The 26,887-nt window shown below is 43.4% G+C and overlaps 1 protein-coding gene across 2 annotated transcripts in view; it reads right to left on the reverse strand.

The window, feature by feature from the left end:
• INPP5A (inositol polyphosphate-5-phosphatase A) overlaps positions 1–26,887 on the reverse strand; it is a 490,348-nt gene that overhangs the window by 295,419 nt on the left and 168,042 nt on the right. The window lies entirely within an intron of this gene.

Below are 26,887 nucleotides of genomic sequence, written 5' to 3' on the forward strand. Positions count from 1 at the left end.
TTTAACTTAAACCCAGCCCATCCGCTCACAAATGTTACTGCGATACCTTCTTACTGATTTTCTCCTACAGGATCTGCTCTGTTCTATTTTTTTAGATCAAGATTAATAAGTACCGTACATTATAAAAGATGATTTGAAAACCACAAAAAAAAAATAAAATAAAAAAAATTGGTCATAATTGTATACCACAAAAAGTTAAATAAATAAAATAAAACAAAACACAGCATACCACAGAGCAGCCGCCGTGCACAGCGTTGCGGGACACTTCGGGCACCTGCTGCACGCGCTGATGTACAATATGTGATGGGCTCACTATTCATGAGGTGATTGATCCGATAGTTTATGGCTGTTTTAAAGGAAAATAAATCACACAGTGTAAAATAAAATGTACTGAAATAGTATTCAGTGCTGATTGTAGACTACAGTAAATAACCTGCACATTTACACGTAGCGATGATTGATCACAGGTCTGTCATTTAATCTCACTCAGAACAATTCCTAGGGCTCCTTCCATGTTTAAGTCTGGATACGTCTCATAATATACATTCCGGTATTCTCCAAGCAAAGAGTTAAAAATCAAGATTCTCCATGTGCAAAGATGTCCCTCTAATTATTTCAATGGCTCTTAATTCTATTTATCCATTATGCTGCTAGGCACATACGGTAATTATTTAATAAATGTCCCCAGCCTTAATGCTAGAAATATCAATAAGGCCACGAGTACTTTTACCTTTCATTTCATTGTACTGCTATTAGAAAGCGGGGGGCAAAAAATGGTGCTTTTGACATCACTGCATTAACAATGGAGCAAAGTGGTGCAATCGAGTAATGCAAGCAAGCCAAATGTTTGGGATAATAATAATTTTTATTTATATAGCGCCAACATATTCCGCAGCACTTTACAATAAGCGGGGACATGTACAGACAATAAATTCAATACAAGGTAGGACAGTTAAACAGTGACATTAGGGGTGAGGTCCCTGCTCGCAAGATTACAATCTACAAGGAAATGGGGGGGCACAATAGGTGAAAAGTGCTGGTTATTTCAGGTCTGGCAATTATAATAAATAGGGATTTTCATATAAAGCTGCATGATCCGGTCATCAGCCAGTGTGCTTAAGTGCGATAGTCAAGTATCAAATGCAGTTATCATGTGTATGGAGGGTGTGGGGACAGATGAATAGTAGGGGGCAGATTCAGAATAATATTTGGAAGGAGGGAACAGGGCAAAGTTAGTTGATGTAGGCTTGTTTGAAGAGATGGGTTTTTAAAGCGCGCTTGAATAGGTCGGGGCTAGGTATCAGTCTGATCGTCTGGGGAAGTGCATTCCAGAGAGCTGGCGCAGCACGAGAGAAGTCTTGGAGACGGAGGTGTGAGGTTCGGATTACGGGGGATGTTAGTCTTAGGTCATTTGTTGAACGGAGGGCATGTGTAGGGGGATAGACGGAGATGAGAGAGGAGATATAAGGCGTTGCAGAACTGAGGAGAGCTTTGTGGGTGAGAGATGAGTTTATACTGGACCCTGTAGTGAATGGGTAGCCAGTGTAATGACTGGCACAAGATGGAGGCATCGGTGAAGTGGCTGGACAGAAATATGACCCTGGCTGCAGCATTCAAGATGGATTGGAGAGGAGAAAGTTTGGTAGAGGGAGTCGTTCAGAAGAGAGTTGCAGTAGTCCAGACGAGAATGAATAAGAGCGACAGTAAGAGTCTTAGCAGTTTCAAAGGTGAGAAAAGGTCGGATTCTGGAGATGTTTTTAAGATGCAGGTGACAAGAGCGAGTGAGTGATCGGATATAGGGAGTAAAGGAAAGATCGGTGTCGAATATGACCCCAAGACAGCGGGCATGCTGCTTGGGAGTTATGGTTGAACCCTCCAGGGTAATTTCGATGTTAGGTAGAGAGAGGTTAGTAGAAGGGAGAAACACAAGTAGTTCAGTTTTGGAGAGATTTAGTTTCAGATAGAGGGAGGACATGATGTTAGAGACAGCAGACAGACAATCCTTGGTATTTTGAATTAGAGTAGGGGTGATGTAGGGGGAAGAAGTGTATAATTGGGTGTCGTCAGCATAGAGATGATACTGGAACCCAAATCTGCTGTTTGTCCAATAGGGGCAGTGTATAGAGAGAAGAGGAGGGGGTCCAGGACTGAACCCTGCGGCACCCCGATATTAAGGACGAGGAGAGGAAGAGGAGCCGGCAAAGATACAGTGAAGGAACGGTCAGAGAGGTAGGAGGAGAGCCAGGAGAGGGCTGTGTCATTGAGGCCTATGGAATGGAGCATAGTGAGAAGGAGATGGTGATCCACAGTGTCAAATGCGGCAGATAGATCCAGGAGAATCAGCAGAGAGCTGATCAATTGGATTTCCCATTAGGCTAGGATCACACGACTTTCTCTCTTCTGAAACAATGTAATTTGGAGTGATGAGACCAATATTGAACTTTTTGGCCACAACTATAAACGTTACATTTGGAGAGAGGTCAACAAAGTTTATGATGAAAGGAACACCATTCCTACTGTAAAGCATGGAGGTGGATCACTGATGTTTTGGGGATGTGTGAGCTACAAAGGCACAGGAAACTTGGTCAAAGTTGAAGAACAGATGAATGCAGCACGTTATCAGCAAATACTGGAGGCAAATTTGCACTCATCAGCCCGGAAGCTGTGCATGGGACATACTTGGACGTTCCAACATGACAATGATCCAAAACACAAGGCAAAGTCGATCTGTCATTGGTATAGCAGAACAAAGTGAAGGTTTTGGAGTGGCCATCTCAGTCTCCTGACCTCAATATCATTGAGCCACTCTGGGGAGATCTCAAGCGCACAGTTCAAGCTAGACAGCCCAAGAATTTACAAGAACTGGAGGCTTTTTGAAAAGAAGAGTGGGCAGCTTTGCCATCTGAGAAAATAAAGAACCTCATCCACAACTACCACAAGACTTCAAGCTGTCATTGATGTTAGAGGGGGCAATACTCGGTATTAAGAAATGGGGCGTGTGAACCTTTGATCAGGGTCATTTGGATGTTTTGGGTTGTCATTATGATTTAAAAAGAAAACACAGTAGTTTGACAATGAATGGCTTCACCCAACCACTAACCATTAGTGGAGAAAAAGTTTTGGTGTTATAATTCATATTCTCTGAAAAATGGCCAAGAAAGCAAAAATTCTGCCGGGGTGTGTCAACTTTTGAGCACGACTATATTATATTTAAGAAGAAGAAAAAAAAAAAAAAAAAAATTTATATATTTATATATATATATATATATATATATATATATATATATATATATATATATATATATATATATATATATATATATATATATACACACACACATATATATATATATACACATATATATATATATATATATATATATATATATATATATATATATATAATCTCTAATCGTTTAAGGGGTACTTCCGTCTGTTTGTCTGTAACAGAAATCCCACGTCGCTGGTTGGTCGCGACCAATCAGCGACAGGCTTAGTCTGGCCGCGAATTAGCCCCTCCCTACTCTCCTCAAGTCAGTGCCCCCTCCCTGCTCCCCTCCAGTCAGTGCCAGTGTGTCGCCCCATCCTGGACCAACTTTTTACTATGCAGCATCAATAGTAAAAAGATATAATGTTAAAAATAATTAAAAACAAAAAAAAATTGTGCTATTCTCACCTTCCGCCATCCACCAATGCGTGCGATGCTGCGATACCGCTAAGTCAACTGGGTCATTTTGCAATGCATCACTGGGAATGGAAGCTGGCGGCAGCATCGGGACAGCTTCGGTGGACGCCGGAGGGTGAGTATAACACAATTTTTTTTTTTTTTTTTAACAGGGATATGGGGCTGGGCTGTGTTATATACTGCGTGGGCTGTGTAATATATTAGGTGGGCTGCGTTATATACTGCCTGGCTGCTATTTACTACATGGGCAGTGTTATATACTACGTGGGCTGTGCTATATATTACGTGGGCTGTGTTATATACTGCCTGGCTGCAATATACTACGTGGGCAGTGTTGTATACTGTGTGGGCTGTGTTAGGGCAGTCTCACACGTCCAGATAATTCCGGTACCGGAATTATCCGTGTCCATGTGCCCATGCGTTTCTGTGGCACATCAGTGTGGCACACGTGTGCCGACTGGGTACCACACGGAGCATGCAGGAGACAGCGCTAGAGATAAGCGCTGTCCCCTGCATCTGGTGCTGAAGCAGCCATTCATATCTTCTCTGCAGCAGTGTTTGCTGTAGAGAAGATATGATAAATCCTTTTTTTTTGTTTCTCGTGTTTAAAATAAAGATCCCTGTCCCCACCCCCTCCCACCCTCTGTGCGCCCGCCCGCTGTTATTAAAATACTCACCCGGCTCCCTCGCAGTGTCCTGTCCTCGCCGCACCTTCTCCTGTATGAGCGGTCACGTGGGGCCGCCCATTACAGTAATGAATATGCGGCTCCACTCCTACGGAAGGTGGAGCCGCATATTCATGAGTGTAATCGGCGGCCCCACGTGACCGCATACAGGAGAAGCTGCGGCCAGGACAGGACACTGCGAGGGAGCCGGGTGAGTATTTCATTAACAGCGGGAAGGCGCACAGGGGGTGGGAGGGGTTTGGAGACAGGGATCTTTATTTTAAACACGAGCAAAACAAAAAAAAAAGGATTATTCATATCTTCTCTTCAGCGAACGCTGCTGGAAAGATATGAATGGCGGCTTCAGCACCGTGTGTGGGGGGGGGGGGGGGGACAGCGCTTACTGTAGCGCTGTCTCCTGCACAGCACACGGACTGCACACGGACATTGACTTTAATGGGTCCGTGTAATCCGTGCGCTCCCACGAACACTGACATGTCTCCGTGTTTTGCACACGGTCCGTGAAAGCACGCTGACATGTGCAAAGACACATTGATTTCAATGTGTCTACGTGAGTCAGTGTCTCCGGTACGTGAGGAAACGGTCACCTCACGTACCGGAGCCACTGATGTGTGAAACCGGCCTTATATACTACGTGACCTGTGTTATATACTGAATGGGCTGTGCTATATATTATGCGGGCTGTTATATACTACGTGGCTGCTATATGTCGCGGGTAACTCACTCCGTTACTGCCGCTATTAACCCTGTGTGACCAAGTTTTTACTATTGATGCTACCTATGCAGCGTCAATAGTAAAAACATCTAATGTTAAAAATAATAAAAAAAATAAAAAATCATCATATACTCACCCTCCAGCACCTTTCCCACTCCTCGTGATGCTCCGGTGACCGCTCTAGCAAGGTGGCAGGTTCCGGGGCTAAGGATGCTATGCGACAAGGACCTTCCATGATGTCACGGTCATGTGACCGCGATGTCATCAAAGGTTCTGCGTGCCTGCGCGAGAAGGACCTTCCATAACGTCACGATCATGTGACCGCGACGTCATCACACCCTGGGACTGGAAGCTGGCGACAGAACTACGAGGGGCCCTCGGATCGGAAGGTCAGTATATGTTTATTGTTTAACCTGTGACATACGTGGCTGAGCAATATACTACGTAGCTGGGCAATATAGTACGTGGCTCTGTGCTGTATACTACGTCACTGGTCAATATACTACGTGGCTGGGCCATATGCTCTGTGCTGTATACTACGTCGCTGGACAATATACTACATGGCTGGGCAATATACTACGAGGACATGCATATTCTAGAATACCCAATGCGTTAGAATCGGGCCACCATCTAGTGTGGGAGTGTGTGTGAGAGTGTGTATTTTAAAAAAAGGCTGAATTAGAGATGAAAATTATTAAAAACGTGGGTTTCCACGTTGGCTCATTCCACTTAAAAAAAAAATATATATACATATATAAAATTTCCGTTATGGAAGCTTTTTTTTTTGCTTGTGAATATGACTGTAAAATTGGACGTATGTGTACCTATATATATATGTATGTGTGTGTGTGAGTACATATATATACACTCACACACACACACATCTATAATATAACGCTGGGAGCGTCACTCTGTCCAAAGCCTTTATAGACTACGCAAGTGGAATGAGCCAACGTGGAAATCCACGTTTTTAATAACCATTTTCATCTCTAATTCAGCCTTTTTAGCATATTTGTTTTTCACATGTTTGCAGCAATTTTAGTTTTAAACTTTCAAATGACGATTCCTCAAAGAACCCACAACAGAAGGGTCAATTATTTTCACACTGGTCATGCAGTAAGAGAGCGGAAAGTATTACTTGCCTGCTGAAATCGTCCTGCCGCCAGTGGTGACTTCAGTCTACATTTCACTGCTGCAGACAATCAGTGGCCCCAGTGACCAATGCTGCTGTACTTATTGATACATAGTGGAACACACTATTGGTACAAACTATTGTCTAGAGGACACTGGATACTATTGCATTAAATTTATAGATGAGAAGTAACAGGTCTAGACAGGTTTTCATTGGAGTTGAAGAAACTAGGACCCCTGGTCCAGCGGCCACCAATGCAGCTGCATCACCGCAATGAGCATCTCTGATCTGCGGCAGCCCCTGTGCCTCTTCTGAACAGGATGCTGTTATCAGGCTTGCTAATTAGAAGCATCAGTAATGACGGGGTAATCAGTGCTATGTTCCGGCTGCCATGGATTACAGACGTGGCCCCTAATGATGAGCGAATGTGCTCGGATAAGGTGTTATCCAAAACATGCTCGGGTGCTCAAGTCTTGGACCAAAAATGTGAACAAGCGGTCAACTTGCAGCTTTCCGAGTGCTGCCTGTGGAAAACACAGACACCTCTTGTACCAATTCATATCTAACAGGGCATTGCTGATGAGCGATTTGTTATATTTTTTCCACTGAGCAATTATGCATACGAAAAAAACACAAGAAAAAAGGCAGCATGCACAAGTTTCTTCCGTGAATTGGATGAGATTTGCCATTCAAATCTATGGGTGCATAAAGAAAAATAAAACAAATAAAAAAAATTAGGATGCCATACAGAGCCACAGGTTAGCATTGTAATTCTATAACACAGGAATCTAAAAAGGTCTTGTAAATTTTCATTGCTACTGCTGTTAAAAAAAAAAACAAAAAAAAAAACTATTATCCCATTTTTCTGAACTACCCTTACTGTGACTATTTAAATGCAGACGTCCCTACTAGTGATGAGCGAATATACTCGTTACTCAAGATTTCTCGAGCAAGCTCGGGGGTCCAGCGAGTATTTGTTAGTGCTCGGAGATTTAGTTTTCCTTGCTGCAGCTGAATGATTTACATCTGGTAGCCAGCATAGGTACATGTGGGGGTTCCCTAGCAACCAGGCAACCCCCACATGTACTTATGTTGGCTATCAGATGTAAATCATTCAGATGCTGCGATGAAAACTAAATCTGTGAGTACTTACAAATACTCGGAGGACCCCAGAGCGTGCTCGATAAATCTCGAGTAATGAGTACATTCTCTCATCACCAGTCCCTACATTATAATAAAACATATGGATTGACTATTTTCAGCTGTTTTTTTTTTTTAAACTAGGATACAACTTTCCTACAAGCTACACTCAGCAAATCAGACAAATTACAGCCACAGTGTTTCAACATTTCAGAATTAACGGTTTTGTTAAAATAAGACAACTACTAAAATCATAGCAAAATAAATGTGTAATTTCTTCCTCATTTAGCCATTTTGCAGGCCGGAGTAAAGGAAAGTCATTAATGTTATGTTCTCTTATCGATGCTCGGAGCCTTTCAGGGGATAAATAATGCTTTATCTATACTCCTCAATGCGACCAGTTAAATGAGACATTATTTCTGCGCAGTTAGCAGAGTGATCAATAGACTGTTAGACTGCGCAAGTGAAGGTTACATTTCAATATTTAGCTATAAGAAACGTATATATTATCAAAATCTGTATTGGATATGAGTATAAATAAAGCTAAAATAAACACGGCACATATTCTAATGCCCAAATGATAAGCTGTGACGACGACCAGGAAGAGTAATTCTCTAACGGTAGAAAAGGAGATGTGTGTGCGAGCGTCTGCTGTCCAAGTGTTCGTTCTGTTCATCTAGCCTTTCAATAGACTGTAAATGAATAAAAGCATTGTGACACCTACAAGAAATTTTACTACCGTACATCCCATTATAAATCCTTAGGCATTATATTGGTTGCCTACCTTTGGGATCATCTAATTGTATCCCTTAATTGGTATTTGGGGATAAAAAAAAATTTAGGTGGTTTTGGGGGGGGTTGGGGGGGAGGTTTAAAAAAAATTACAATTTTGTCTCAAAAATTTTGCACAGTTTGCCTCCTAAATCCTTTGTATCACACTATTTCTGGCTGCAGAAGATAACTTGAGAACCCATCAAAGAGCGCATCCCGATAGGAGGGTTTGTAACATCAGTTTTTTTATGAGCTCTTCTAACCCATTTATGACCAATGATCACATTCAAGTTACATTTGCAGAGAAACAGAGCCTGCAAAAGTAAAATCGTGTAAAGATTTTAATAAAATCCAATTGCAAAACGATTTTTAGCCTTAATATATATACTTTTTTTTTTTAATTTATTTTTTTAAAGTCATCATAAAAGGTGGGCAAACCCTTTAATATGGAGTTGTTCCCCACATTCCAGTTGTATCAGCTTCTACTCTTCTGAGAAGGATGCCTACAAGATTTTGTAGATAGTCTCTGGTCTAGTTCTTCCCAAACTTCCCCAACCATGCCTTTATGGATCTTGCTCAGTGCCCCAGACATCATGTTGGAACAGAAAAGGGTCTTTCCGAACCATTACCACAGAGTTTGAACCCATTTCCACTGACACGCAATAGAATTTCCTTTTCTTAATCATATACATAAGGCTCAGAGTCACATGACGTGTAGGAGTAATGCTCTTAAGAAATCCACTCAAAACATGACTCCGTCCAACAGTAGATCCTTCTGCACCATTGACCAGACTTGTGCCTAGTTCGGCAGGGCCTCCCACCAGGTCCAAGGTAATGTAGAAATCCAAAATTGGCAAAAGCACTAAAATTTTGATAAAACAACCCAAATTGATCTTTATTTCCTGTTCGTTACAATCACAACAGGAAGACAAAACCGGTAATGTTTTGGTCACAATTGGCCTCTCTCAAACCTAAATACATGCAAATGTTGCCCTTAGTCAGATTGAACCCAGGAGCCCAATGCTGCAAAGCAAGCGTCCACACTGATGCTTCTAATGCTCAGGAATCTAGAAGACAACTTAAGTAGAACTGGAAAAGTGGCCATAATTAAAGGGAACCTGTCACTAACTAACTAAAAGAGCCACCATGTGCAGCACCAATGCTGCATTCTGACAAGGTGGCTCTTTTAGTTATGATGCCTGCACACGCTGAAATAAACGTTTATAAAATGTGCCCCCTCATACCATGAAATGTTCCCGGAGGCGGGTCTTTCCCCCCTAATCAGACGCAGCACAGCCGTCACTCCGGACCTGTGTGCGCCGCCTCCTCTTGCTGCATTATCGTCCCCAACGCCTGCGCTGTAAGTACGAAGGGCAGCGCAACTGTGCACGCCCGGAAAAAAAGTTAATGCGCAGGCACTAGAACAAGGCGTCAGACGAGGCTGTAGCTGGTCATGGCTGGTCACCATTTCTCTTCAACTTAAATGCACAAGCCATTTTCAGGAAGGTTGGACTTGCAGAAAAAGGAGGAATCAAAATTGCTGGACGAATCATCAACAATTTTAAATACGCAGATGATATAACATTGAGAACAACAAGTGTAGATGGAATGAAGACTTATTAAGGAGTGTCAAGATGGAAAGCTCCAACATGGGACTGCTACCCAACACAAAGAAGGCAGAGATAACTACTGCTTCCAGGTATGCCCAGGGCATATTTGAGATGGACGGCGACGAACTGGAAGTTGTAAATGACTTCAACCTACTCGAATCGATGATCACTCAAAATGCAGCGATGACACCGGAATTCAATAGAATAGCTATGGGCTAATCAACAATTAAGTCACCGGATAAGGTCTTAAAATCGAGAAACATTTCACTGGCGACAAAGACCCGGCTTGTACATAGTCGGGTCATTTCTGTAGTAACATTTAGATGGGCGATAAAGAAAAAATAAAAGAAAACTCAGTGACTTCGATATGTGGTGCTGGATAAGGAGGTTATCAATACCATGAATGTCAAGATGAACAAAAATCAATTTTGTAACAAAATCAAGACAGGCATGTCAGTCGAAGCAAGAACCACCAAGCTACGACTTTTCTACTTTGGACACTTCATACGAAGACAGCAATCACTGGAGAAGGACATCATGGTCCAAAGAATAGAAGGAATAAGGCGAAGAAGATGACTTGATGGCTTGATACAATCAAGATAACGGTGGCTAAGATGCTGGTGGACCTGTTTAGGCTTGCACAAAGATCGATCTTCCTACAGAGCATTCATCCAGCGAGTCGCCATGGCTCGAGATGAAGCTGAAGGCCATTTAATAATAAATATGGTCTGAAATGCGTAGGAAAAAATAATGCAATTTACTTGGACATATTGGAGAATGTTGCAATTTTAAAGATGGCAGAATAAAGTTTACCATTCTATTTGCAAAACGGCTGGAGCTTCCTTATAATTGAATCTGCTTGCTGGATGCAATGAGAATCTAGGCCAGGGGTCTCAAACATGCGGCCCGCGGGCTGCAGGTGGCCCCTCCGGCTGCTTCATACGGCCCGCAGGCACATAGACCCCGTAACGATTGCGCTCGCTCCAGCAGCCGCCATCCGCGGTGTAGTGCAGTGTATTGCCGCGCAGAGACCGGCTATCTGCACAGCAATACTTGTGTCAGCCGCCGGCCTATCAGGGGCCAGCAGCTGACATCTGCGCAGGGCAGTGACATCATACGCCGCTGCGCTGCGACGCTGACATCAGCTGCTGGCCTCTGATAGGCCGGAGGCTGAGACAGTATTGCTGTGCAGAGAGCCGGTGTCTGCACGGCAATACACTGCAATACAGCGCGGATGTCAGCGGCTCCTGGACCGGGCTGCGATCATTAAGGGGTCTATGTGCCTGTGGGCCACAGGAGCAGAAAGGATGCCGAGGGAACGGAGGACAGGTGAAAATAATCTTTTTTTTTTCTTCTCTGTTATGTCTATGTGAAAATGGTGGGGACCTGGATGGGGCACATGTCTGCAATAGATGGGGGGACCTGGATGGGGCACATGTCTGCAATAGATGGGGGGACCTGGATGGGGCACATGTCTGCAATATATGGGGGGGACCTGGATGGGGCACATGTCTGCAATAGATGGGGGGACCTGGATGGGGGACATGTCTGCAATATATGGGGGGACCTGGATGGGGGACATGTCTGCAATACATGGTGGGGACCAGGATGGGGCACATGTCTGCAATATATGGTGGGGACCTGGATGGGGCACATGTCTGCAATATATGGGGGGGACCTGGATGGGGCACATGTCTGCAATATATGGTGGGGACCAGGATGGGGCACATGTCTGCAATATATGGTGGGGACCTGGATGGGGCACATGTCTGCAATATATAGGGGGGACCTGGATGGGGCACATGTCTGCAATATATGGGGGGGACCTGGATGGGGCACATGTCTGCAATATATGGGGGAACCTGGATGGGGGACATGTCTGCAATATATGGGGGGGACCTGGATGGGGGACATGTCTGCAATATATGGGGGGGACCTGGATGGGGGACATGTCTGCAATATATGGGGGGGACCTGGATGGGGGACATGTCTGCAATATATGGGGGGGACCTGGATGGGGCACATGTCTGCAATATATGGGGGAACCTGGATGGGGGACATGTCTGCAATATGGGGACATGGATGGGGGTCATAATGACAAGAATGGGACTAGCCTAGGGCAAAACTACAAGTTAGGGACCAGCATGGGGCATTACTACAAGATAGGGACCGGCATGGGGCATTACTACAAGATAGGGACCGGCGGCATGAGGCATTACTACAAGATAGGGACCGGCATGGGGTATTACTACAAGATAGGGACCGGCATGGGGCATTATTACAAGATAGGGACCGGCATGGGGTATTACTACAAGATAGGGACCAGCATGGGGCATTACTACAAGATAGGGACCGGCATGGGGTATTACTACAAGATAGGGACCAGCATGGGGCATTACTACAAGATAGGGACCGGCATGGGGCATTACTACAAGATAGGTACCAGCATGGGGCATTACTACAAGATAGGTACCAGCATGGGGCATTACTACAAGATAGGGACCGGCATGGGGCATTACTACAAGATAGGGACCGGCATGGGGCATTACTACAAGATAGGTACCAGCATGGGGCATTACTACAAGATAGGTACCAGCATGGGGCATTACTACAAGATAGAGACCGGCATGGGGCATTACTACAAGATAGGGACCGGCATGGGGCATTACTACAAGATAGGTACCAGCATGGGGCATTACTACAAGATAGGTACCAGCATGGGGCATTACTACAAGATAGGGACCAGCATGGGGCATTACTACAAGATAGGGACCGGCATGGGGCATTACTACAAGATAGGTACCAGCATGGGGCATTACTACAAGATAGGTACCAGCATGGGGCATTACTACAAGATAGGTACCAGCATGGGGCATTACTACAAGATAGGGACCGGCATGGGGCACATTACTACAAGATAGGGACCAGCATGGGGCATTACTACAAGATAGGTACCAGCATGGGGCATTACTACAAGATAGGTACCAGCATGGGGCATTACTACAAGATAGGGACCGGCATGGGGCACATTACTACAAGATAGGGACCAGCATGGGGCACATTACTACAAGATAGGGACCAGTTCAAAAGGTGTATAAAGAAAAAAATGTTATCACTAAAAATCTCATTTTGTCATGCAAATAATGCGGCCCCCGAAATTAAATGTTTTTCCGAGTGCGGCCCATGTACCCACCCGAGTTTGAGACCCCTGATCTAGGCACATGTGTGAAACTCCCTCATAGGCACCTATTCACAAGGAGGAGGACAAAGGAATTTTCTTATAGCTCAGACTGGCGTTTTTCACTTTTTTGGTTGTGTGTAACAGTGCAGAAGACTGTGCCATTTCTTACCGGGACATCCATTAACAATGTTTACGTCGAACATACTCTGGGCCTATACACTACCATCTGTTATATAGACCTTCTTGAAACATACCTCCACACAATGCACACTGCAAAAGTAGAGTGGAAATCGCTTTATACCTGGCTGGGGAGACTGTAGGAGACCAGAATAACTATATTGAGATCGGACTTTACATTTAAGTATTTCTTGGATGACGGCATGTAGCAATTTTCCCTACAAGCACGGACCTTGTTTTGACACTGAAAGGGTTACGGTAATGCCAATAACGTGCTGCAGAATTGTTTCCAAACATCAATAAAGTCATTATCTGGAATAAGCAAACAGTATCCAGATATATATACTGCATCCAGTCATCTAACTCTTATTTATGATTCAATTAGAATCCTTTAGGCCAACGCATTAGGAGGTTCTTTAAAGTGCATTTCATTAAGTCTCCGGCAATTAATGTCAGATTTTGGGCAAGCCTTCCTCGGCAGGGCTTATCCGTGGCATACCAAACAATGATCTAGTGTTGCTTGGATGGAGCAGGACACATTTTCAAAAGAATTTTGTGCAGAAGATTAAGTGAACCATCATTTAGATTTGCATTGTAGGGGGCTAGTAACGAGCCAGCTATATAAAAATAATGAATAACTGTAAAGTGAATCATACACATAAATGTTAGCTGAACCCAACGATTTCAGCAGAGCCAGAGAGGACTCACTATGTAAAAGATGGATTATGCAGCGGCCGATCTTTCTGCTACTTTTAGTAGGCACCTCTGGTGGTAGCTTTCTCCGAGAACCTATGTCGAGTGTTCAAGGGGAGTTGGCAGGAACAGGCCATGCTTGCACAAAAAAACAAAAAAATATTCTCAGCATGTCCTCTTAATGTTTTATTAAAAAATAAATAAATCTCAATATCTTAGATCAGTCATGTTCCACCCTTGAAGCATTATCTACGGTGGCTCAGTGGTTATCACTGCAGCCTTGCAGCGCTGGGGTCCTGAGTTCAAATCCCACCAAGGACAAAATCCGCAAGGAGTTTGTATGTTCTCCTTGTGTTTGCGTGCGTTTCGTCCGGTTTCTCCCACAACCCAAAGACATACGTATAGGGAATGTAGATCGTGAGCCCCATCGGGGACAGTGAAGATAATGTCAGTACAGCGCTGCGGAATATGATGGCGCTATATAAGCAAAGCAAAATAAATAATCTACATCGGGGGGGAGGGAATCTTTTTTTTCTTCAAAGGGCCACTTGGATATTTAAACCATCCTTCGGCGGCCGTGCCAAACTGTAACCCACAAAATATGTCGTGACGCCAACACTGGTGTCAGGACGTAATCCATCATTGCACGCGCCTGAACGTTCAGTAGTGATCACTGAAAAAGAAGGAATTAATAGGCCGTGAGCGGTGAAAAAAAAGCTGGTGGCCCAAGCACTGCGATCCCTGGGAATCCACTCAGGGCCAGATATAAGGACATCGAGGACCGTAAACAACCCGCGGGCCTGAGGTTACCCACCTCCGATCTCTAGGATCCTGATACAGTGAGAACAAGGAGATTTCTATTTAATTTAAAACATGGATTTCTAGGTTTACTGTTCCTTTAAGATCCTATCTGGTCAAGTGATGATCTTAATAATAATAATAATAATAACAACATGACAGGTTGCTTTGAAAATAAATCACTGAAAGGTTCTCACAACATGCGTAACTTACAAGCTCCTTTTGTAAATGACAAGATTGCGAAGCTAGAAAAATGTAAGAAGCTAGAAAACATGAAGCCAAACACCAATGTATCCTGTGTAAACACTTTCCAAAACTTCCCACATTTCTCATACGAGACTACAGGAAAAACGTACAAGAAAAACAGAAGATGGAAGTAGGCTGCCACCTTGTGGACAAATGCTGCAAGTGTCACCAAAGGAAATTTTCTGAAATTAAACGTTTATGGAACCTAAGCGCCAATGATCTTTTATCTTTCCATTTCAGGTTAAGCATTTTTCAAACAAGTAAATATAGAGATGAGAAGATAAAAGCCACCACAACCGCCCTGAGGCGCACCCAGGAGTTACACCACCGCTGTAATGATGAAGTCCTTGGCTGCTTGAAAATTGCAGAATCTCCAGGTTACAGAACTTAGGACTTTTGTAGGCTTATAGGGCTGTTTTTGCCCTAATAACTGCAATTTATCCTGTTTCGTTTCTACATATTTTTTGCGCCGCATTTACCTAGAAACAGAAATAAAAACCAAATGGGGAAGAAGGCAAGAGAAATATCCAAGATCCACGAGCACGGCTCTCCACCATCTGATTGATGGACTTTTATTAAGTAAAGTGCCATGGCAGAGGATGGCAATGCTGGGAACATTATTTTGTTCCATTATATGTTCCCTCTAAATTAATCTCCAAAGAACATGATCTTGCACATTTATAGAGCAGTACTGTGATATACGCTTCCTAACCCTACAGACTCTTTTGGGGGCTAAATATAGAGAACACAAGGGAAGTGCAGCATATGACACCACCCCGGATATTAGGGGCCTGTGCACACGTTACAGATTGCTCACAAAACCTGAAGGGTTTAAGGTTTCCAGGAAAGTGGATGAGCTCCGTGACGTCTCGTGCACACCTCATTTGTGACTTGCAGATTTGGGGCAAATTTAGACCTATTCTTTCAGTGATTTTGTTGCAGATTTCACTCATACTAATCAGAGGGAAAATTGTGTGCCAAAAACTTAACTACAAAACGCATAAAAAAATAAATCTGCACCAAAACCACGTGTTTTTGGTGCATTTTTTTTTTTTACATGTGTTTTTGGTGCTGATTTTTTTATGTTTTTGATGCAGATTTTTTTCACGAACTGTTGATGCATTTTTTACACGCGTTTTTGGTGCTGATTTTTTTTATGCATTTTGTTAAATGTAGGATTTTGTGTAGGTGGACAAAAATTAAGTTTTCAAGTGGAGACCACTTAGGGAAATATTTTGGGGGCGGGAGGAGTTTTAATTTATTTATTTTTTAAACTCAAGGGGTTTTGAATAGCTTTAACAGGAGCAGCTTCAAAGAAATTATATGCACTTATTTTCCATAGGGCAAAAAAAAAAAAAAATAGTAACACTAAACATTGGAACAGAAAATCAGTTATAGGATCGATATTAATTAAAAAAAAAAAAAAAAAAAAACACGAAAACTCGTTTTGTCCAGTGAGAACACACTTAGGGCTTTTTTTTTCTTCTTTAAAATATTTTTTTTTTTTTCATTATAGTATTACTTGACATTTCTTCTTCACGGGGTTCATGATTTTTTTCTTATAAACAAAAATGCTTTAACTTTTTTTTGCAACATAAATTGTTGCTATAAAAAGGTCATAAAATTTGTGCAAAAGTCAGGCGAAAAAAAAAAGAAAAAAAGAAAAATCACTCCAGGGATGGAGGAAGGACTGGTTTAATCACAAATAAAAGGCGCAAATTTAAAGAAAGTGCAAAGAAATGAAGAAGAAAAAAATTTAAAAATGAGACCCGACCCAAATGAAAAAAAAAAAAAGCAAACCACAAATGCAATAATGGGGAATTAGTCTTCAATATAAACGACTCCTCCTCATATGCCCAATAGTACACTGCTCATAAAAATAAAGGGAACACTTAAACAACAGACTATAACTCCAAGTAAATCAAACTTCTGTGAAATCAAACAGTCCACTTAAGAAGCAACACTGACTGACAATCAATTTCACATGCTGTTGTGCAAATGGAATAGACAACAGATGGAAATTATTGGCAATTATCAAGACACCCTTAATAAAGGGGTGGTCCTGCAGGTGGGGACCACAGACCACATCTCCGTACCAATGCTTTCTGCCTGATATTTTGGTCACTTTTGAATGTTGGTTGTGCTTTCACACTCATGGTAGCATGAGACGGACTCTACAACCCACACAAGTGGCTCAGGTAGTGCAGCTCATCCAGGATGGCACATCAATGCGAGCTGTGGCAAGAAGGTTTCCGGTGTCTGTCAGCGTAGTGTCTAGAGGGTAGAGGCGCTACCAGCAGACAGGCCAGGACACCAGGAGACGTGGATGGGGACGTAGGAGGGCAACAACCCAGCAGCAGGACTGCTACCTCCGCCTTTGTGGAAGGATGAACAGGAGGAGCACTGCCAGAGACCTGCAAAATGACCTCCAGAAAGCCACAAACGTGAATGTGTCTGCACAAACGGTTACAAACCGACTCCATGAAGATGGTCTAAGTGCCCGACGTCCACAGATGGGGTTGTGCTTACAGCCCAACACCGTGCAGGACGCTTGGCATTTGCAACAGAACATCAGGATTGGCAAATTCGCCACTGGCGCCCTGTGCTCTTCACAGATGAAAGCAGGTTCACACTGAGCACATGTGACAGACGTGACAGAGTCTGGAGACGCCGTGGAGAACGATCTGCTACCTGCAACATCCTTCAGCATGACAAGTTTGGCAGTGGATCAGTAATGGTGTGGGGTGGAATTTCTTTGGAGGGCCACACATCCCTCCATGCGCTCACCAGAGGTAGCCTGACTGCCATTAGGTAGCGAGATGAGATCCTCAGACCCCTTGTGAGACCATATGCTGGGGCGGTTGGTCCTGGGTTCCTCCTAATGTAGGACAATGCCAGACCTCATGTGGCTGGAGTGTGTCAGCAGTTCCTGCAAGATGAAGGCATTGAAGCTATGGACTGGCCCGCGCATTGCCCAGACCTGAATCCGACTGAACAAATCTGGGATATCATGTCTCGCACCATCCACCAACGTCACTTTGCACCACAGACTGTCCAGGAGTTGGCGGATGCTTTAGTCCAGGTCTGGGAGGAGATCTCTCAGGAGACCATCCGCCGCCTCATCAGGAGCATGCCCAGGTGCTGTAGGGAGATCATACAGTCAATTGGAGGCCACACACTACTGAGCATCATTTCCTTGTCTTGAGACATTTCCACTGAAGTTAGATCAGCCTGTAACTTCATTTTCCACTTTGATTTTGAGCATCATTCCAACTTCAGACCTCTGTGGGATATTAGTTATTTACGTTGATCATTTTTAGGTTTTATGGTTCTCAACATATTCCACTATGTAATGAATAAAGGTTTACAACTGGAATATTTAATTCAGTGATATCTATGAAGTGGGGTTTTAGTGTTCCTTTTATTTTTTTGAGCAGTGTACAATGAATACAACGAGATGTTATAGAACTATCAATACTATAAATAGCAGAAGTATACCACCCCAGAAAACACAACACAATTCTGAATTCTGGTCACACAGCGCCCCCTTTTGGAGAATAAGGAAAAATCAGATGCATCAATCACAGAGTTTTATAATAGCATATTCTATATAGTTAATACTGTCGTGTGACCATTGGGATAATAAAACCTATAGATGTGAAACACAACTAATGAATACAATTTAATGGTTTACTGATACATTCATTAAAAACATGGAAAATATAAGAATAAATATTAAATAATCACATTTAATTTGGTTAATATTAAAGAAAATTTAGCAGCTAAATAGGGATGAAAAAAAGAGAGCAGGTGTAACAGTATATCACACAGGATGGAAAATGAGGTAGACAACAGTTAATAAAATAATGATGGAACTCGTGTGCTGACATGATCAAAGTGTTACATCATTAACACATGTATACTGGTGTTTTTACTGGCATAACTTCCACTGACAAGTCTTAATAGCAGCCCAAAATGGTAACAAGTTCCAAAGTGACTGGTGCTTTAGGAGGAGGAGAATGCCATGATAGTACTGGATGAATGCTGCTTACCCGCTCTCACCGCCCGCCCAACGCGCGTTTCGCCAAAGCTTTGACCAGGGACAAGGAAGTTAGGAGGAATGGGCTATTTAACAAAGAATTGGTCAATGAATGTGTTTTTTTTTCCTAATGAGCAGTAATATTCAGCTGGGTAATTGTTTCTATGAGAGCGGGTAAGCAACATTCACCCCGTACACTAATTTATTAATCGTTGTCTACGTCATTTTCCATCCTGTTTGGTATACTGTTACACCTGCCTTTTTTTCATCCCTATTTAGCTGCCAAATTACCTTTAATATTAACCAAGTTATTATTATTATTTATTTATATATATAGCACCATTGATTACATGGTGCTGTACATGAGAAGGGGTTACATACAAGTTACAAATATCACAACAGTAAACAAACTAACAATGACGGACTGATACAGAGGGGAGAGGACCCTGCCCTTGCGGGCTTACATTCTACAGGATTATGGGGAAGGAGACAATAGGTTGAGGGTTACAGGAGCTCCGGTGTTGGTGAGGCGGTAGCTTCGATAGTGATGAGGCGGCAGCGGGGTCAGTGCAGGCTGTAGGCTTTCCTGAAGAGATGGGTTTTCAGGTTCCGTCTTAAGGATCCGACTGTGGTTGATAGTCGGACGTGTTGGGGCAGAGAGTTCCAGAGGATGGGGGATATTCGGGAGAAGTCTAGGAGGTGATTGGATGAGGAGCAAATAACTGTGGAGGAGAGAAGGAGGTCTTGGGAGGACCGGAGATTACGTGAGGGAAAATATCGGGAGATTCAGAGATACATGGAGGAGACAGGTTATGGATGGCTTTGTAGGTCAGTATTAGTAATTTGAACTGGATACGCTGAGGGAATGGGAGCCAGTGAAGAGATTTGCAGAGGGGGGAAGCAGAGGAGTAGCGAGGAGATAGATGAATTAGTCGGGCAGCAGAGTTAAGGATGGACTGGAGAGGTGCAAGGATGTTAGAAGGGAGGCCACAGAAAAGGATGTTGTAGTAGTCAAGGCGGGAGATGATGAGGGCATGCACAAGAATTTTAGTAGATTGACGGTTGAGGAAAGGATGGATTCTGGAGATATTTTAGAGCTGGAGGCGACAGGAGGTGGAAAGAGCTTGGATGTGCGGTTTGAAGGACAGGGCAGAGTCAAAGGTTACTCCGAGGCAGCGGACTTCCGGTACGGGGGAAAGCATGATGTCATTGATTGCGCTAGGTAGGTCAGGTAAAGAAGACCTATGGGATGGAGGAAAGATGATGAGTTCAGATTTGTCCACATTAAGTTTGAGGAAGCGAGAGGAGAAGGAGGATATGGCTGATAGGCACTCTGGGATTCTGGACAGCGGAGCGGTGACGTCTGGGAAAGAGAGGTAGATCTGAGTGTTATCAGCATAGAGGTGGTACTGGAATCCATGGGACTTTATGAGTTGTCCCAAGCCAAGTGTATAGATGGAGAAGAGTAGGGGCACAGGTTTTATGTTGGAAAGAGTGCGGTAGTTCATATTAGATAGGGAGTGATAGGAGGGGGTAGTAGTGGGAGGTATGAGCCGTGGGGGTCCAAGGTTAAAGGTGATTCTTTTATGACGTAAAAAACCCTTTCAGCTGATTCTGATGAAATTCAGGCATTACTGCATTACAAAATTCTTGTTCCATCATGCTGCTATTTAATATATGATTACCTGCAAATCTAACGTATGATATCCCCAGTCTCCCGCACTTTTTTCCTGTTTAGAGTTCAACATATTATCATGTTTCCATGTCGTTTATGAATAAATTGATAAACAATTCGATTTTACTCATTAGTCGTGTTTCACATCTACAAGTTTTCTTTACAGTCTTGTAATAGCACGGTGGCGCAGTGGTTAGCATTGCAGCGCTGGAGTCCCGGGTTGAAACCCCACCAAGGACAACATCTCCAAAGAGTTTGTATGTTCTCTCCGTGTTTGCGTGGGTTTCCTCCGGGTTCTCCGGTTTCCTCCCACACTCCAAAGACCTACTGGTAGGGAATTTAGATTGTGAACCCCATTGGGGACAGTGATGATAATGTGTGCAAAATGTAAATCGCTGCGGAATGTGTTAGCGCTATATAAAAATAAAGATTATTATTATACAAGTCATTGTAAAACCAAACATCGGGCATGTGCTAATATCTAGTGATGAGCAAATGTTCCGGTTTAAAGTGTTATCTGAGCATGCTCAGCTGCTAATTGAGTGACTTTGGCGTTCTAGAAAAATATGTTCGAGTCCCTGCGGCTGCACGTCTCGCAACTGTTCAACAGCCGCAACACATGTAGGGATTGTCTGGATGTTAGGCGACCCCTGCATGTGTTGCTCCTGTCGAACAGCCGCGAGACATGCAGCCGCGGGACTTGAACATACTTTTCGAGCACGACTAAGACACTCTTATCACCCAATCAGGCTTACCACCTTACCCGACCACGTTCGCTCATCACCTCTAATATCAGAGCTGGCTCCAGTGCTGGGAAGATGCCGGTATTCTGTAAAGCCAATTAACATCGGCGGTAAGCCGCCAGCCTGTCATAAATCAGGTTCAATTTCCTTTTTCAATTAATGGTCAATTAACACAACCAGACTCAACTAAAAATATTACAGGGATCCCATTAATCTGCTAAAAATTAACTTCACCTTTCTGTTAGTAAAACAGGCATAATTCCTACGGGGAAAGGGAGGATTGTGACACCTTATTAAGGGAAAAAGCTTTCGTTTTTATTAACCTCATTTTCCAAGTCATCTGTTCCTTATTGAAGATAAAGGAAGGAAAAATTAGTTGTTAATTAAGAAGAAATAATGATCCCAGGATCTGGATGAATCAAGGGGAGAAAGAATATTTTTTTTTTATTTTCTTTTTAAACGCATGAGACTCATCCATATGGATAAAAAAAAATAAAAAGCTTCTCCTATACTGGCACACAGACAGCACATGGATGCGATTAGTTTTGCTGTATGTGTTTTTCACAAACCTGTAGACTTGTATTGGCTTTTGTCATCTGTGCTGCTGAAAAATCATGGATATGTGCAAAGGACAATAGATTATCTAAAAAACAAACAAACAACAAAAAAAAAAAAAACGGAGACCTTATGCTGCGTATTTTCCTATACACAAATCTCTGAAGAAAATCTGCCGTAAATACATATACACATTTAGATTTCCTCTCTGCATAGACTTCTATAGGCAGCAACAGTAAACTGATCTCTCAGTAAAGCTGAAACATTTACTTAATCGCAGGCAGATCGAAGAATTAAGGTGTGTGCTAAGTGGGGGAATTTAATCTAATAAGAACTATTACAACTATTACGAAAAACTTTCTCATCTTCTCTAGAACTGATAAATGATGATAAATTAATACAAAATTAAGAAAATATTCTAAAAATGTTGATAGAAGAATAAAGGCATTTTGCATAGGACAAAACCACCAGAAAGGGAAGCCGACTGGAGTGATGACAAGATAGAAGGTCATCGCTTAATACAAGTCCAAGGTAGACATTAAAACAAATTGAGGGGGCCCCAAGAGTTGGACTCAAACCAACGTAAAGCGTAATCGCAGTTTTAATTTTTATTTCGGAAATCAATAGCAAGACCTGAACTGATCACTTGCAAATCAGGAGTATAGATCTTCCCATTACTGAGATAGGAGATGACGGTTAGTGCTCTAAAACTCTATGGAGAGAAGGAGGAGCCAGACAATGGTTAGTTCTCCATAGAAACTTATGAGCACCAACTGTCATGTCCTATCTCATTACTGGGACAATATGTCTTCATTGAAGACAGATTTCACCCATGAATAAAGAATGAGGAGGAGGAGGAGAAAGAAGTAGATTTCTCTGATAATATACAGTATATTACAAAGTTTCCTACTTTCACGTGTATTATTCATTTATGACAAATAAAACTACGGTTACGCCAACATTTGAATCAGATTGAATTGATCCCAGAAAAAGCTTTATTTGTGGCTGATCACCTCCCGGGTAGTAATTCTGTATACACTGCCAACAAGGAGCGGAACTTGATTTCGGGCCCAGTGGCAATAGAGCCGTCCAATTGCTTCACCACCTGGCAGCCCCCGTGGGACCCTATTGACTACAATGGTTTGCGTTATAGCAGCTGGCTTCTGACTAGTGGCATACTTAGGGTTTTTTTTGTCAAGATCAGAGGCCTCCAAAACAGGCGTGAACACCGTCGACGATACGGTACCAGACCGGAGGAGACCGTTCTGAATGCACAATGATGAACGCGCGGACAGAGAAGAATCTCTCCAGGTTACACTCCTGATTGACCGCGTAATAAATAACACTCAAATACCGGCTTCGCTAATAGAGCATGGGAACTATAATTTTCTAATTATTGTTGATGGAAACCTGCCAAACGCTAATAAAACACAAGTTAAGGACAAAAGACTGAAATGTGCAGCCAGAATGACCCCCGAGACTGGATTTATAGATGGTTTCCATTCTTACTGGAAGGGAAAGGTTTATTTTACTTGTAAGACGAAGACAAGGAGTATTTTTAGTCTCTAAATACAGGACTGTGCTTCCTATAATGAGCCAAGAGCCCGACAGCCCGAGTGTAAATACCGAGTGCCAAGAATACAGGCTGCGCTCCCAAAGCCCAATTTAGCAGAACATGAGTCTCAGACTTTATATCACACAGTAAAAACTTCAGTGCGCCAATGCCTCAAGTACACACAGGGCTCTAAAGAGCGACTAAACCTCTTATATAAAAACAAACTGTAATAAACTTCTTAAATAGAGGGCAGAATATCAAAGAAATAACATTTATAATGATTCATCAGAGGGAGCGCGAGCTCCGGACAGCTTCAATATCGAGGGAATCACTGTATGCACCAATGTATCCATAACACAATGGACACCTGCCTAATATTGGGTTGGTCACCCCTAAGTGCCACCAAACCAATACTAACCCATCAACTCATCAGTCTCCCCTGCTCTGCTGGCAGATCAGTGTCACCAGGGGAGAATGATGAGAGTCGTAATCAAGTGAGAACAATGAGAGCAGGCGTCAGCTGATGGGACTATTACTCCCATCAGCCTACACCTGCTGCCACTAATAACAGCGAGAGCAGGAGCGGCGGATGAGAGGTTTCATCACCCACTGACTGCGCTATAAATAAATGAAAAAAATCTGTTGTGGGTTGCACTGTATTTTCTATAACCAGCCAGGCAAAACTGAGCGGGGGCAGTAACCCTCAGCTGTTCGCAATAGCAAAGCTGTTTTTTAAGAATAGAGGGTTCACCACGCAGTTTTTTTATTTATTTTTTTTATTTTAATTATGGTATTTAAATAAATAAGGGGAAAAAAAAGGAGTGGGTCCCCCCCTCCCTTCATTTTTGACAACCAGACTTGCTAAAGCAGACAGCTGGGGGCTGGTATTCTCAGGCTGGTAAGGAGCCATGGATATTGCCCACCACTACCACCAAAAAAATAGGAGCCTGCAGCCACCCAGAAAAGGAACATCTATTAGAGGCGCCAATTCTGGCACTTTGCCCGGCTCTTCTCCCTTGTCCTGTAGCGGTGGAAAGTGGGGTTCAAATTTGTGGGGTTGATGTCACCTTTGTCTTGTCAGGTGACATCAAACCTATGGCTTAACGGAGAGGCGTCTATAAGAAACCTATGCATTACTAATCCTATAGTTGTTTGGTAAAAAAAGATGCAGCCACAATAAAGACTTCTGTGATATTAAAAAAAAACAAAAAAAAACACTTTAGTGAAAAATTACAAACACTGTTATACTAACCTATTGGCTAATTCCACCGATTCCCTCGTCTCCTGTGATAAAAAAAAAAACAAAAAACAAAAAAAAACAATATCCCTCACCTCTCCGTTGTTGTGTCCCATTTTGTAAACCATGTCTGGGGGATAAATAGTTTTCAACCTGGACGGTGCCAAGATGCAACAGGACAGGCTGAGAACCACTGGTGAATGAGCTGTTGTGAGCGCAGCATCATTGACCAGCAGTGACATGATCGAGGTTACCGCCGGTCAGTGAAGCTGCGCTCCCAGCCAGGCTGAACTGCGGTGACCTCTGCACCGTGGGAAAAAGTAAGTGATTACTTCACCGCCGATCACAGTGAGAAAGTCTCACGGTGATCTTCTGTGAACTCTTCACTGACTTTTTCCCACGGTGCAGAGGTAAACCGCAGTTCAGCCTGGCTGGGAGCGCAGCTTCACTGACCGGCGGTAACCTCGATCATGTCACTGGTGGTCAATGATGCTGCGCTCACAACAGCTCATTCACCAGTGGTTCTCAGCCTGGCCTGTTGCATCTTATTTATCATACTATTAGTAGGATAATAGTATTTAGAATACTATTTTTCATACTAAAGACAACCGTCTTAATATCTTAAGTTTTCGATTTTCATACATAAAGTTTTTGCGTTTTTTTTTTTTTAAACTTGGGAACAGGTTAAGAAAAAGCCAGATTACTCACCGGTAATACTCTTTTAGTGAGTCCACGACAGCACCCTACAGGAAAGAGGGATCCGCCCCACAGGAACAGGAAACCTACAGAAAGATAAAAGGGGGCGGTCCGCCTTTCCTCCTCAGTTTTGATTTCAGAGTACCCGGAGGACCGCCAGTATTAGGCAAATATAATTTATTTCATTTTCAAACTTATTTGCTCATGTATGATTAAAAGAATTTTACTCAATAGTAAGTACTATATTAACCTAGGGAGGGATGTAATAGGGTGCTGTCGTGGACTCACTAAAAGAGTATTACCGGTGAGTAATCCGGCTTTTTACCCCTCGCCACAACAGCACCCCACTGGAGATCTTACAGAGACCATCACCTAGGGGGGGACCACCGTGCTGAGGACAGTCCTGCCAAAGTCTAGGTCAGAAGTTGACGATAGGTCAAGCCTATAGTGGTTATAGAAAGTAGAAGGATCTGACCAAGTTGCCGCCTTACATATGGTTTCTATTGGGACGTCTCCTCTTTCGGCCCAGGAGGATGCCATAGCTCTGGTAGAGTGTGCAGTTATGCCTTCCGGAGGGTTTTCTTTCCTCGCGGAGTAAGCCAGTGTGATAGACTCCCTGATCCACCGGGATAAGGTGCTTTTTGTGACTGCATGACCCTTCTTGTGACCCTGAAAGGATATAAACAGAGCCCTACACTGTCGCCAGCTACTGGTCCTTTCAATGTATTTTAAAACTACTCTTTTAACATCTAAAGTGTGTTATTTACATTCCTCAGGAGTGGAAGGGTTACTGAAAAAGGTGGGTAGGACTATTTCTTGTGACCTATGGAATTTCTTCCGACCGGCATCTGATGATCCTCTGCTGGAGCGGTCCTTGGAGGGAACTGAGTCTCCTGCTGCAGGATCCATGGCACCTGGAGATGACATCTTGCATCGCAGGTAACAGTGGTTAGCCAGTTTATATAGGGCGCCATTTTTTTTTTTTTTTTTTTAAGCGGTACTGCGCATGCGCGAACTCGCGCTACCCCCACCGCTGATCTCGGCCTGCTTACCCCGGAAGTTTAGCATCTACTTCCGGGGTGAACTTACTAATGGCGGTCAGCGTGCGCGGAGCGGCCTCTAGTCCCCGGACCTCCATGCAGGAAACTCCTCTCACTCACCCCTTCTGCCGGGCGAGGAACTCCCACGCTGAAGCCGCTGCATAACGCAGATGCCGGGCGGCTTTCTCTGGACCCAGGCATCTGTATGCCTCCCAGATGAGGAGGGAGCCGTCTAGCGGAACTCCCCCGACGCTGCTTCCAGGCTGCAGCCCCTGCCGTTCCGAAGAGACTGCACAGGCGGCGTGCATGCCCAGGTACTTGCGTAGCTTCTTAGAGTCCTGTCGTTCCCGCAGGAACAGGAAACCTAAACTGAGGAGGAAAGGCGGACCGCCCCCTTTTATCTTTCTGTAGGTTTCCTGTTCCTGTGGGGCGGATCCCTCTCTCCTGTAGGGTGCTGTCGTGGCGAGGGGTAAAAAACCCATCCTTTCAGACATTATGTGAATTTTTCTGTTA

This window comes from Ranitomeya imitator, chromosome 2 (genome assembly GCF_032444005.1).
Source record: "Ranitomeya imitator isolate aRanImi1 chromosome 2, aRanImi1.pri, whole genome shotgun sequence".
Taxonomy (NCBI): domain Eukaryota; kingdom Metazoa; phylum Chordata; class Amphibia; order Anura; family Dendrobatidae; genus Ranitomeya; species Ranitomeya imitator.